We start from the raw sequence: 11608 nt of genomic DNA, 5'->3' as shown, positions 1-11608 counted from the left end.
TCTTGTTCTACTTGTGCCTACAAGGACCCCTCAGAAAGGAGCTTGGATGCCCACCAATTTTGATGGGGATATTGGCACCTCGACCGCTCCAGCTCCTGCTCCTGCGGGCGATCCCGTGTGGTTCTCCAGGGAAGAGCTGGTGTGCCTCGAGTCAGCCTGAGACAGCCGGGGCCGTGGGAAGCCTGCAGGCACACAGTTTGTGGCCGTAAGGTTTCTTGGCCACTTGATTTTCCTACAACATATGCGCAGCAGCAGCTTTGTTTTGACAGTGTCCTCACGCCTCTCCTCACCCACCATCCCGAAACAGGGTGTTCCTCTGCCTCAGAGCATGGGCACATGAAGAAATTAATTGATGGTGTGAATTTACAGCATGTCATTTATTCCATGGTAACTACCCAGGCATACACACTCCTACTCAGCAAAATGCAAGGTAAGAAGGTGTAAATGACTTCACGCTTCATCAACGAACACCAAGCATTCATCCAGGCCCTTTAACCAAGTAGCTTGATCCAAAGCAAGCTTTGTCCTGTTTCTGGCCTCATCTAGACACTGTTCAACGGGGGTGTCTCTCAATCCAGGGAATTAGCTCCCTGGCAAAGATAAAGCTTTAATCAAATAATCCATCCCTGTTTCGCGGAATCATACTTATGTTCTATACAAAGATTTTAACTGCTTTCAAATGGGAGCTTGTTCAGGCTCCCATTGAGTGGGAGATGTTATCTCCGATTACGAGGAAAATAAAAGGACCCAGTAACCAAATTCTCGTTAGTTCAGGACTCAGAGATTCAGATAATTATCTAGTGGTTTTATTTATACGACGGTGTTTCTCTTCTCCATAGGTAGGAATCAGCATCTAAAATTCAGAAGAGGAGTTAGTAAGGCCAAGAGCTCTCCTTGTACCTTCAGATTTGGGCTTTTACATTTGCAGTTGACCAAGCTAAGCTGAGAACTTTCCAGCCAAACAGCTGGATAGCACGAGGCTATGGTGCATCCTCACCTGGACACAGGGCTGGAGACCACAGAACAGAGAAGGCATCCAGGAGGCAGAGCCCAATGACTCTCATTAGTTGGTTCTTGGTATGTTTAATAAAGATGCCAAAATTAATGTAAATTCACACTGGAAAGGCACTGACACTCCTTATGCTTAAGAGCATTTTCAAATCACAGTGATGGCACGGTGCAAAGCTCTTCTGATGTACACAGTACAGGAGAGGGAGGGTTATCTGATACTGAAGGAAGGATTACACATCCAAAAACTTCCCTTTTAAGTTTTCTCTTATTATGTCATTATAATAAAACACAGGAGCACTCCCTAATCTTGCCAAACATTTTATACAATAAATGTTGTCTGGCACGTAGACAACAGAGGCCTAATTATTTTATTGCAGTCTCCTTGAGCAGTTTCTTATATACGCAGCCCTCAGAGGACAAGATCCCGGCCTTTCTGCATGCCTCTCCCTTTTCTCCTCCAAGAAGGTGATAAAGAGGATGGGTGGGAGGTCTTCGTTCCTCCCTGAATGCACTAAGGACTGAGTTCTCCCTTGGGCTGAGGGTACAGTGCCCACTACAGCAGCTTCAGCTCTCTTTCCCCAGAACCTAAAGTAAAATCACCTGGTGCTTAGCCAGGTGGAATGAAGAGTATTTCATTGTGATAATAGAGCTGGCATATGCTTCTGTAATGAGACCACATCAAAAAGTGAAACTGCAGTCTCATGCGGTTGTTTGCAGAGTCGATGAGTCAGAGCCCTCTCTCTTCCCATGCAGCAGCTCACTCAACCTGTGCCCGCTTTAATAATTTCCATTCCCTTCAGGAAAGAGGGCCACATTCGTGCTGTGTGATCACAGGAACACTCTCCGCCACGTAGTGAGAGATTGTGAGGTCTTAACCTCGGAGAGTAATTGATCAATAATATATCATCTAAATTGTTAGGTTTGACCCACATCTGCTTTGGCAGGAAGCTTCTTAGCTGAAAATCCAAGTACAGATGGGTTTCACAATTAGTTTCATGGTCAAAATGACCTCTCGGTTCCCCCTGGATTTAATTCCAGCACCAAAGTTAGTGGGGACTACTTCATGAGTGGTGATGGCTGAAGAGGCAGGGCTCTAGCCCCCACATTGGCATCAAGCTATGCATTCTCACTGCAGGGCTCCCCCATGCCATCAGTGTCCATCCTTGCCTTGATCTCAATGCAGCTTTGCTTCAGACATTCAGGCCTGTGAGATTACCTTGTCTCTAATTCCTCTGAGCTTAATTTGCTTTGACATCAAACATCAATGGTCATACATCTCTGCCATTCTCTTGCACAGCCATTTGTGGCAGTTTCTAGTTCTGCCTCTGGTGTGACAGGTGGGGAAAAACACCTTTACAGGGCAATTAAGTTCATAAAGAGAAATACCTGTGACAAGTGCCCCCATCCCTCTCCATGGAGTTGTAATATGGAAGGTTTAAATGCAAGTAGAAATCTGTGTTGTTACATCTCCACTCACAGTTTCAACAGCAGCACCACGACCACATGCATGGTGTAGTTGAATACCCTATCTGTTTGAAAACACTTTTCCCTTGTGGATTAGACTGTCCTGAGAAATAAGGTGGTCATCACTCTTGTAGCCTGAACCCAGAAGGAAACAAGGATTGGATGAGTGCTGTCTGCTTGCTCCTCTCCCCTTAGGTAACTTGTTAATACATTGGCAAATTTCAATTAAAGTCAATGGAGGAGCAAAACCCACAGAGATACTCAGTTCTTAAAAAAAAATCCATGCAAATAATCATACAGTGCTCAGTGCGAGCTGAACTCATCCACCTTTGAGGCACAGGGCCACAAGGAAGACTGCTCCACCGGTTCTGCTGTGACAAACAAGCCCTGTGGTGGCGAGAGCTGCGGCAGGACTCACCCCACCAGGGCCAGGAAGGGCACGGCAAGGTCCCCGAAGCCGTGCCAGCTGCAGATAGCGTGTGCCGTATCTGTAGACGAGGGTGGGATTAATCTCTGCATCTTCAGAGGATGCTTCACCGTGTATTGACACCTGTGGCCGAGTTCGTTGCCTAGGCACCTTTTACAGCCAAGAAACATGCCTTTCTGGGGCACAGCTCACATAACTCGTGCCTGGAATAGACCAAGTGAATCTTATGTTGGGTGTGCCTATTTATCTCTGCTATGCTCCTGCCTGCTCACTTTTCAGGAGGCCTGCTTGCTCCACACCAAGCAGCAGACCCCTGCCCACGCTGCTGCACATCTGCAAACTGCTGGTACTAATGGAGCCTGCGAGCACACTCCTGCAAGGCGAGGAAGGAAGAGCACAGCCCTTGACTGCGGTACCCGGCGCTGCCGATTGCTGGTCTTTCGTCTTCGTTCAGTTCTGTGAACTCTCCCTTCCTGACAGTTCTTCTGAAGTGCCACGCAGATGGGCACAGGGATCTGAAACGCTTTGAAACACCAGCTGCTGGGCCAGAAGCTATGCTCTCAGCTATGCTTGGGGCAGTTGTGTTGTTCCAAAAGCAAACCCTACCGAAACCCACCAGTACGTAGAGCTGATATCCCAAGAGAGCCACGTGTCATCGCAAGCCACCCGGTCTCTGTGGCATCTGGCCACCTGCATGCAGGACGCCACAGCAGAGTGAATGCTCCAGAGGCTTTCTGTGTCACTTCACCTTGCACACAAGATGATTTTTACCCCAGTCACCCAAAAGGCAAGTGAGGTTGTTTGTACAACGTGCTGCATGCTTGGCAGGCTGCAGCAAACCTGGGCAGGATTAGGGTCACAGCTCTTGTCCCAGCAGAGTGACAAGCCCCTGAGTCACATGCAAAACTCTCTTGGAAACCTTTTCCTTAGAACCTCCACAGAAAGGTCACCAGGCCTTGGGTTTCCCTGCCAGTGTCGTGAGGTTTGTAGTAACCGTGCAGGCTCCAGAGCACCGAGAAAAGCATCAGCCCTAGGTTTCAGTGCCACAATTACTGCTGCGCCCTGGCTGCTACCACTTGGTGTCACTGGGTGTCACAGATCTGCTGCCACACTGCGCCCAGGGCATACACAGATGCCTTCTCCTCACTCCTGAGCTCAGCCTTCTTTTCCTGGCCAAGGGACAGAGGGACAGCCTCCCCATCCCTGGTGGGACAGCCATCCTCAGCTCCGATTTCCCCTGAGACAGGGACATGCACTGCAGCCCTGCTATGGTTTGGGGATGGATGGGGAGGTGAGCATGTGGCCATGTTTGGGTGTCACAGCCTGCTGCAGTGTGGATACAAAGCAAATTTGCTCTTTTAGGGAGCATATTAGACTTTGCCTTTAAGATCATGTGATAGTGAATGGCCTCAGCCACCTTGCCACACTTTACCACATAGCAGAGGCTGTCCTTGCAGAAGAACCCTTCCACTTAGCACCAAAGGCAGTCCATTCCTCCTGTTGTTGACTAGTTAATCCCTCGTTTACCATGTCACGTTCGATGGCAGAAGAATCAGGACTAAATGTCCAAGCACCCTGTCTTGCTGCAAACCACACAGAGTGAGCAGCTTCAGAAACCAGGAGCTCGGAGCTCAGGCAAGGTTCTGTTCAGCCACATCTTTTCTCTGATTTCTTCAATTCTCAGTAACTTTTTTCACTTTTTACAGCCTCAGTTATTTCCTTTCGCTACGCTTTAACTCCTACCGTTCTGCTTACCAGCAGCCCACCTCTCTCTCCTCCTTCCCCCTCCTACCTCCTTTCAAGACCTTCTCAAGAGCAAACCACATCCTTACGTTCTTCTCATTGTTAGCATCGCCATCCGTGCTGCTGTCACGACTCCTCACTACGTTTTGATCAAGTGGTCTAGGGCAGCTCTGAGCCTTAACAGCTCTTCAGATGTTCCTCTCCGCAGGTGTTCAGACTACCCCAGTGAGCTGTATTTTACACACGTTTGAACTAAGTTCCCCTTTACTGCACCACGCACACCTCAAAAACGTACATTAGTCCTTGCGGTAAGTGTGAGCTCTCCCTGAATTTGAAATTCAGACGGGGTTTGTGGTCCTGTAGAAATAATTTGCTAAGCAAATGAACTTTGGACAGTTCAAGGAAAGAATAAAATGATTCAGATTTGTGTCATTTACCGTGGGCTTAATGTGACCATTAATGCTGAACGTGCACATTGGTCAATCACTCAGCGATTGACTCAGACCTGAGCTGACGGAGGCACCAGTACATGACTGAACTATCCTTGCACCAACACTTGCACTTACCCACTCAGAGCACGAAACACCAATCACAAAATCCAGGTGATGCCAGCTATTGCAAACTTCATCGTCTCCATGACTTGGTTCAACAATATTTTTCACTCTGTGACACCAACCCCCTTTGCACTGTGTAGAGGTGAGGTTTTTTTGGGCATCTGTCTGAGGGGAGTTGCCTTGCTATTTTCAAGCACCACCTCTGTCACAGTCATTCAAGTGGTTTTGCAGCTCAATCGGTGCTCGCTGCATTGACAGGGAGCTTCCCCGTGCTCTGGGGCCACGTTCAGGGGAGGCATGCGATGTAGGCCTCAGTGGGGGTGGTCTGTCCCGCACGCACACTCAGCCTGTAAACAGAAAATGGTTTTGCAAAAGTTGTACTGCACACGTGGGAAGAACTAGAGTGGAGGACTATGGGCTGAAAAAGATGGAAATCTGCTCTGCTAAACAGTCCAGACAGGGAGCAGCAAGAGAGACGTGTTGCTGCTTTGACATCTGCTAGCTGGCAGGCCCTAGTTCCTTCACTGGGCTACCAGGGGGTTTAGACCTGAGAGTGCGGTCACCAAATCAGGAGGTGACACTCGCCATTCCTACAGGTCTTGTCCCAGGCAACCTCCAGATCACAGGCACGGGGGGATTCACCAGGTATTTTTGGTCCCCAAGCTTCTGGCACAGTCAATGAGCAGCATGCTTCTGCAGGCTGGATCCCTTGGCCAAGCTCAGTTCCTCATGGGGAAGCAGAAATATGACTGCACTGCCAAATACCATGGATGCTTTTCACCTCTGTTTGGTCTGATGAGGTATGTCACTACTTTCCACATCTCCTGCCTCTTGATGACTCCAGACAGGTCTGATCCTCAGTCCATGGAGAAAAATGGAGTCCCTACACACTCTCTGTAAGTGGCTGTCCTATCTCCTGAGCTGATGATTTGAAATCATTACCAGAGCCTTTCAATAGTTTCTGTATGGCCAGCAAAAGTTCGTAAGAAATACCAGCTGAAAACCTATTTTTTCAGCCTTGAGCCTGACCCTGCTTGACTCCAGTTTTGCCTTCTGCTTCCCCCTGTGTCCTGCACAATATCCATGCGAACAAGGAGCAGCAGACATCAGCCCATCAGGGTCGCTGCCTGCTCCAGCTGTGGCTCATTCACTCACACCCCACGGGACTGCCAGATCAGGAGATGCTTGCCTTGCAGGGAAGCAAAACCCCTCACAGCTGCTTGCTGTCATGTAAAGCTGTGCACACACTGGAGGCACACAATTAATTTGTCTTTTTTTAATTTTTTTTTTTTTTTTGGCATCTCCTCCTTCCAGCTGCTGTATTATCCTGGCAAGTTTCTCTTGCAAATTCTCCAACAACTCTCATCATCTTGCAGTCCAGTCCTGAAGCCCAGTGCACCCCATGAAACTTAGTGGGACCTGGAAATGTAGGATCCAGCACTGCAGACCCAGAGCCTACATTTATTCAGCATGGCACCTAGAACGGCCTGCAAGTAACAGACACACTGAGGCAGGTGCAAGAAGATGCTGTGTGCAGGTCTGCGAGCAAGCCTGGGGAGATGAAATTAAACCACTACACAGGGAGGGGAAGTATGAGACTATGCCGGGATGGTGCCAGGGCTGCCCTCCCACAGCCCCCAGTATGCTCCACATTTTGCCATCACTGCCGCCCTGGGTATCAACACCACTCTTCTCCTTTGTTTTGGTTATGCTGAGTCCTGCAGCTCAGCCTTTTCATCTGCTGCCTCTCTGAGACCTTTTCAGCAAAATGGCTAATTCATCATCTCCATCCATTTGGGCTTCCATCTCTTTGTAACGTGTGCCTGCCTGGGCAGTGCCAGCAGTTCAGAGGCACCACTGTCTGTGACCACTTTTTTCCTTCAGAAAAGCACAGCATAACCTTCAAAAGCAGCTTTTTATTTTTTTTTTAACAAAACCTATCTTTTTATATACCTGCAAGCCCTCAGAGACCCTGGCACAGCTTTTTTTTCCACAGCTCAGGGATTTTTTTTTAAGTGTTACATAATTATTTAGCACTGCAGTCGCTTACGTACCCCTGCCCTGTACAGAAATGAATGTAATTTCCTCTCATATTCATGCTGACTTGTCTGTTCATCTCCTGTTGCTGCTTTGTCCACTGCACTCATGAAGAATGCCTCTGAGCTCCCTGGCTTTCTCTTCTTGTCCTGCCCCAGGTATGTTCTCCTGGTGCTTGCAGGCTCCTGTGAAGTGGTGGGTCCACTGCTCCTCTCATGCTTCATACCTGGCACACTTGTAGCTCCTCTTGTTAGTCACGCAGCTCTGCAAACAAATTTAATGGAACAGAAGGTAGATATTTTCATAAAGGCAAATATTTCCAGTTTTCACAATCTTTTTTTTTTTTCTTTCTTCTGCCACATGCATGGTGTCAGAGCACTACCCTGCAGGAACCCAAGCTCCTCTGCTTGATGAATACCAGATAGTTCAATAGCATCCCTGAGTAATTTGTCCCAAATCCCAGTCAGACATTAGTCTCTTTTTAGAAACCCAGTTAACCAGCCCCTTCTGGCTTAGCTCTTTTCGGAACCCATCTCTGTCTTCATGTGCTGCTTTTACTCTCTGCTTAAAGCCTTACTGCTCGTGTATTTAATAGACAATACAGTGATAGCCCTCCAATCTCTGCCATGTGGTTACTTTACTCCACCAGCACTGGCTGACACCTATTGTAAACATCGAGTCCACCAGAACTGGTTCATCTCAGGGGAGGACAGCAACATCCCAACTAATCTTTTTGTGAGGCAAGGCTCATAGGATTTTTTTCAGCTGCAAATTAAAAGTTAAACTGTGACACCTTCAGCAGTGGGAGTCAGCTATGCATCAGCCATCCATGCATCAGCTATGAAAGCAGGAGGGGAATTTCTTGCATGAAAGTGGCCCATTTTCTTTACATATCTCTGAGTAGTCAGGCAAAACTAAAAAGGCTAAATCCCAGCACACTACAGAGCCAAAACCTTGGTGATGTTCCAGAGCAAGAGCAGCTCATCAGTTCTCTTGGCAGCCAGGTGGAAAGCTGTGGAAGAAGTGGAGTAGAGTCAGAAGCTCCTCTCCTTGAGTTAATCTCCTTGAGTTATGCTTTGCACTACATAGCGAGGTTGAGACTATATATGGGTATCTCTCTCTGTTCCTGCCACAGAAAGAAATACATGTATTTCCTATCCCAGTGGAACAATTTAGAGAACATCATCGGTAATTTCTTTCCCTTTTTTTAATCATGGAAGGGTTAAATTCTAACAGTGCGAAGGTCATAGTTGGTGACCTCATGGCTGCTCTCACCAGTCTTGCTAAACCTAAGTTTTTGTTCCAGCTGTGTGGAATTCCTTTTGTTCACTCAACAAGGGAACCGAACCACTTTCAAGGTGATCAGATTTCAGTAAAACCTATGGATTGGTCACTACATCCTTACTGTAAGACTGTCCCTGCAGCACACACAAAGATCAGTCCTGCCCAGAGCCCAGCCTCTAGCAGCAGCCCCTATAGGCTGTAAGAGCGTGGTCCAGAAAGAGCATTTAGGGGTAAGGGTGGAGTGATGCTCCCTCTGTTTCCTGCTCCCAATGCTCAGCATTACTCCTTCAATTTGATTTCTAACATGTCACTAATGAATGAGACATTAGCTCAGCCTGTGCTTTATGCAATTAAGAAGAGCATTAGGTTGACAGATGTGATTACAATCTGGTAGAATAGTAAAGGGGTCAGTGCATCGTATAACTGTCCCTTCTCTTTCTGTCCTCCTCCCTATGCCTGCAGTTAACTGAAGCACTACAGAGCCCCAGTCCTGTGCAGCTGTGTCACAAATCCATCCAGAGCAAACTCTGCAGGTCAAAGCCATCACCAGAAACATTTTTCAGAACTAGGACCTGGTCAAGCTGATCCTGAATTAATCCCTGATTCAGGTTGATTGCATCAGCAGTTGGTTCAGATTTGCATCTCTGTAGGTTGCTTGTTCGGTATTGCACAGACTGGGTCCAAAACTTGGCTACATTTAAAAGCTTCCCATTGACTGAACTGGACTTGGCCTGGCTTTATGAAGTAGGTGATGGGAGAGGGATTAAACAGCAACATTAGTTGTCTAATCCAATGCCCAAATCATGAGCCAAGGCTGCAGCTTTAGCTTAGCTGCTCAACAGCTCTATGACAGGTCAGATACCGGTACAATTTCCATATACCATATGATAAATATATGTATATATTTTAATGCCCAGGATCCATGTGAAACCTAAACCAGTCTCTTATGAAATCCTGTGATCTTCAGCCCTTACTCAGGTGCATGCTGTGTTGAACCCGGCATCATTCATGGCTCCGGCGCTGGCTTTTAAGTAGCAGACCTGATGTCATGGTGACAGACAAACGAAAGCCAAAAAGTCAGCTAGCATTTCATATATAAAAAGAGCAGAGTATTCTGAGAACGAGAAAATTCGGCAGTCGCTTCTGTGTTTCCAGTGTAAGACACAGAAGTCTCCTTCTAGTTGTTCCTACATAATTAATTCATGGGACAGGCTGATGAGCACCCATCCCCCGTACCTGCCCTGACAGCTGAGAGGCAGCACAGCCCAAGCGGAGCCCAAATACAGGCCTCTGCAGCAGGCAGCGAGCAGAAGCAAAGCTCTTCCAAAAACCTCACCCTTTTTGGCACAAAAACAGTGATGGGGCTTTGTGGGGAGGCAGCCCCGGCCACAGAAATACCTCATGTCCAGGAGCCGCCGTCCTGCTCTGTGGGGACGGTGCAGGCCCAGGGCACCCCCTCAGAGGCTTCTTGGAAATGCTGCCGGTGCGGGCAGGCGAGCACCTCGCACCGTGCAGAGGCATCGGTCGTCGTTTCCTTCCTCTTTTCCAGAGACAGAAACAACCACTGACACACACATGCTTGTGCCCTTCTGCTCCACCCCGGCATGAATCATGCTGACTTCTGCACGGGGGGAGAGAAACGGTGAGAGAAATCCTCAGTGAGCCTCATGTAGGCTGCTTGTGGAAGGTGCAAGACGTCGCTCATTCACTTTTTCATAACTAGAAAGGCAGAAACAGCTCTGGTTTCTTTGCTAATTACTAACCTGGGACTCTGTAAGGAAGGTGCCGGAAAGGGACATGCCATGAAGGGAAGATTTTGGCCAGGGCCATCTCCCTGCCCCTGGCTGTGCAGGCAGGGCTGCCCCATGGTGGTGCTGCTCCTTCACCATCCCGGTGCCCGCGGGCAGGAGGAACCATGCTGGCCACCATGGCTACAGTTAAGCAGTTACGGCAACATAAACACCTAAATGTGCAAAAGGGTTGTTTTCTCCCTGAATTTTGTTCTGCACAGCCAGCTGCTCAGAGCGCAAAGTGAGGGACACACAGGAGGTCAGCTAGAGCAGGTGCACCGTGATAACTCACCTGGGTTTTTCTCGGTTACAGCTGTGAGGGAGATCTCTGAGACACAAAACGTGCTTCCTTACATCCAGAGGAAAAAGTTCATCACAGTGTTTAGGGAGCGTTTTCTAACAAAGAAGTCCAGATAACCCAACTGCGCGTATATCTGGCTTGTTTCCAGAGGCTGAACTGACTTTTAATGAAGTCAAAGTGGTTAACTTACTCACAAAGGCAGGGACAGGCTGTTCTGATCTTCTGAAATGTTTTGTTTTATTTTTAATCCTTGTCACCAACACTTGGGCCCTCTGTCAGAGAGGCATTAGGAGAAAGAGCGAGGGGACATGAACTGCCCCATTTATTTGAAATTATTTTGATAGCTGTACTCACTTGGATACAATGGTAATACAGGGAAAGCTGAGATGTCAGATGCTGACATTTCTTTGTTCTTCACATCTGATCCCTGTGGTGATTTATTTCATGGTGGTAGCATGTATAAAAAGACAACAGGTGTTAATGCAACACAAGCATTCACTAGTATGTGGTCAGACACCTTAGCAATTGCAGAGTACACCTAAAAATTACAGAAATATTTGCAAACTATTAATTGCAAATATTGGACTGGCAAAACAAAAGCAATTACATCTAACAAGCTCAAATAATTTCCCATATAAAACCGGGGGGATATGAAACATTTTAATTATTTAATCTTAGAAAATATTTATGTCATATGACATAAATCAAGTAAGTACAAAAAGGCTGTGAAATTTGTATTTAACGTAGGCCATACTTACCATACTTTGCAAAATAATAGTTTCCAGTTCTAATCATAATTGTGTATCTATTAAACTTTTTTATCTAATTTGCAGAATGCATTAAAAAAATAGTGACCTGAAAGGATCTTTTTCTGTCAAAACGAGAAGTCATATAGTGATGAAAACAGTGGTGCTGTTGCTGTTCTCATTTTGCTTCAAATATTTTCTCTCTTTTTTTTGTTTTCATTATTTTCAACCTATTTTAATAGTAAGCCAAA

General features: G+C 47.1%; 1 protein-coding gene across 1 annotated transcript in view; it reads right to left on the bottom strand.

The window, feature by feature from the left end:
* The window catches only part of CHRNA9 (cholinergic receptor nicotinic alpha 9 subunit), a 47880-nt gene extending 37799 nt beyond the window's left edge, over positions 1-10081 (bottom strand). Inside the window, exon 1 of the mRNA XM_068680169.1 lies at positions 9919-10081. The gene's annotated coding sequence lies outside the window, so the exon portion shown is untranslated. The remainder of the gene's footprint in view (positions 1-9918) is intronic.
* Between the last annotated feature and the right edge of the window lie 1527 nt (positions 10082-11608).

This window comes from Anas acuta, chromosome 4 (assembly GCF_963932015.1).
Source record: "Anas acuta chromosome 4, bAnaAcu1.1, whole genome shotgun sequence".
In the NCBI taxonomy this organism is placed as follows: domain Eukaryota; kingdom Metazoa; phylum Chordata; class Aves; order Anseriformes; family Anatidae; genus Anas; species Anas acuta.
Note: the sequence above shows the minus strand (reverse complement) of the source record. Positions and strands in the feature narration are given on the sequence as shown.